General features: G+C 52.9%; 1 long non-coding RNA gene across 1 annotated transcript in view; it reads right to left on the bottom strand.

The window, feature by feature from the left end:
• The window catches only part of LOC113974124, a 13806-nt gene extending 11048 nt beyond the window's left edge, over positions 1-2758 (bottom strand). The window contains exon 1 of the long non-coding RNA XR_003536453.1: positions 2542-2758. This is a non-coding gene — a long non-coding RNA (uncharacterized LOC113974124). The remainder of the gene's footprint in view (positions 1-2541) is intronic.
• Positions 2759-2957: the final 199 nt, after the last annotated feature.

Here is a 2957-nt window from a genome sequence, read left to right as displayed (position 1 = left end):
GCTTCACCAACCTTCACCTGTGTCCGGACCCTCATTTGCAGTGCCGCATCCCCATTCCCTTTACCCCTCGGGCCGTGGCAATTGAGTGTAGATATGGGGCCACTTGGAGGATCGGCCTGGCTGGCAGACAACACAGCATTATGTCCATAGCGCAGGCAGCAGCCACATCTGGAGCAAAGGACTGCTCTGCTCTTGTTGCTACCAGTTTTTAGTGTATTCCTGTAGCAGTAAGTATGCCATGGTGGGAGTAAAGGGGGCAGGCACCTCCACACGGGCTCAGGATCAAAATGCACCATCAGGCCCAGGCAGAGATGACTACTCTCCTACAAGAAAGCACAAGCCATGACTGTCTGTTTGCTCAGCTGCAGCCTGGATGCAGATCTCATGGGGAATGGGATGAAGCATTTGGTTGGCTCCCCAGGTAGGATTTCACGATCATCTCTGCACAACTGAGCCTGGACCTTCAGAAGGAGCTGGGCTGCAAGGGACTTCAGGGAGTCCCGCAGACCTTGTGGCAGCATTTGTTTGATGACTGCTGTGCAGAGCTAAAAATACTCCAGCTATGGTTATGAATTTAGGATAACTAATACATCCAGTGAAAGATTTGGAACTGTTCCAGGGCTAAACAACAGCTTTTTGTGGATGCAAAAATAACTAGGAACTGAAAAACTTAAGCTGGAGCAGGTAATTTTCAAACTGAACTAAAAAAAAAACTTTATAGCGGTGAAGATGACCATGAAAAATTGCCAGGACTTTGGTTGTTTTAACAACAGCGTACACAGACCTTTGGATTTGGGCTGGATACTGCCTCTGGGTAGGAGTTGGGAGAACCAGTATTTAGGGAGAATGCCTTCGTTATGAGGTAAAAGCAAATTACACTGATAATATGTTATCCCAGTGGCCTGGATCAACAGCATAGTGCAAGAATCAGAGGGAAACACCATGATGGGAGGTATACACTTGATGTCTTAAAAATTGGAGTGAAAGACACAAGAATAGACCGACTGTGGATGGTGGGAGGAGTGCTGTGGCGTGAGTCAGCTTCCAGCCATGTAGAGGTTAGCTGGTAAACAGAGGGCAAGCAAGGGTTTCATACATCTGTCTACAGACCCGAAACACAGCTGAGGAAGGAGCAGAGGGAGCTGTCCTATGAGAACATCTGTGCCATGGTGGCAGAAGACACCCAGGATCACATTCCAGCTCTGTCTGCCTGGGGTTTCACCCCATGCTGTGCATTTCCCCATACACATGTCCCTTGCTCTGTCCTTGCTCTTGTTCCATGCTGAAACAGACACTCAATTATTCATTTGGCTGGAGATCGTAAGTGAGCTCAGCTCCCCATGCCCCGGACGCTTGGCTGGGGCAGTGCATGCCAGTCCCTGGCCCAGAAAAAATGAAGTAGTTGGTGCTTTGCTAAGAGAGCTCAAAAGAGCCCAGTCCCATGTCTCTCATGTCCAGCAGGCATGAGAAAACAGCCCTAGCCCCCAAGGATGCTCATGGCAAGGTGGGTGGCTGGGAAGGGTACCTGGCTGTAGCCAGGGAAACAGAGGTCTGTGGTGCTTAGGACTTCAGTGCTGTTCAGCCCCTGCATTCCTCCTTCAAAATGCTTTGGTTTGGAGAAGGTCCTTGGTGAGTTTAATGAGCTGATGATCCCAGGTGAACTGGGGCAGAGCTGGATCCCAAACCTTTGTGCCTTTGCCTAGAGGTGTCATAGCCACCATGGGTCTTCCCAGCCTAGGTCCAGGCCGAAGTAGTGAGCCCTGCCCTGCCCTGCCTGCTTTGCCTACAGCCTGCTGAAAAGCTTGTAGAAAACCCAAAAGAGCATCCAAGTTCTCATTAGTGCTGAGAAGTATTTGCGCGTATTCCAGGTTCCTCTGCAGAAGCCATATTACCATAATTAGTTGAAATGTTTCTCCATTAGCATATTTTTCCTCTTCTTCCATCACATCAGCCTGCATGAAACAATAAGTTATTCTCCCCTTGCCATTGTGTCAAGATGTACCAGGCTGTGGGCAGGACCTGATGCCCTCTCCAGCCTGGCCTCAATAGCATGGCTTGTTCTCTGTGCAAGGGGTGAGGATCTGGTGGCAGCTGATGTAAATCCCAGGAACACTGCTGACAGCAGCCTCAGTTGCCACCACCTGAGAAGGTCTGGCCACTGAAATACAATAATGTGCAGCATCTCCTGAGGATGCCCTTCTCCAATGGTTCAGCCTAATGGTTGGTTCTGATGTGAAGGGAGCCTCTTCCAACCCTTACTTTTCAATTTCCTGGGCACTGGAGCATCCAAATCACTTCCAGATAGCTAACTCCTTCCGGTGCGAACAGGCACATGGGTAATAAACCTTGCATTTCTTCTACCCTGCCATGGGAGGTTACAGCCAGACCAGGAGGCACACAGAGGGCATGTACCAAGAGTTCAGCCACCATACTGAGTGGCACTGGCTATCGCGGGCACGGTTTTCTCCCTGTCCTGGGACCCACAAACTGGTGGATGATGGACCAGTCCTAGCGCTCTTTACCCACACAGCATTTGCAAACCTTGAAAAAAGGCTCCTGCCGGGAGCAGCCATCTTTCGGGTCCAATTTGCTTCATGCTGCCCACACCCAGCCCTTGAGGAGGGTCCCAGCGTGGAGCAGCACCCCCAATCCTTCCTGAGAAGTCCTCGAATTCCCCAACCATCCTCTTCCCGCTATGCCTCAGGGATGACGCTGACATCCTCAGCAAAGGCCGGCGGGCAGCCACCGCCTGTGCAGACCGATCCCTGGCAGCTCAGCCCGAGGGCAAAGGTCCGCGGGGCTCCCCGGGCCCGGGGCGCTCGGTATCCCCTCCCCAGCCCACCTCCTCCCGACGCCCGCTCCAACCGTACGGCTACGCGGCGGGCAGCGGCGAGGGAGAGACGGGGACCCCGCGCCCCCGCCCCGCCCCGTCCCGCCCCGCCGCGCTGAGTGGGCCC

This window comes from Neopelma chrysocephalum, unplaced genomic scaffold, assembly GCF_003984885.1.
Source record: "Neopelma chrysocephalum unplaced genomic scaffold, ASM398488v2 Primary Assembly neopelma1_117, whole genome shotgun sequence".
In the NCBI taxonomy this organism is placed as follows: domain Eukaryota; kingdom Metazoa; phylum Chordata; class Aves; order Passeriformes; family Pipridae; genus Neopelma; species Neopelma chrysocephalum.
This window is presented reverse-complemented; position numbering and strand designations above follow the sequence as displayed.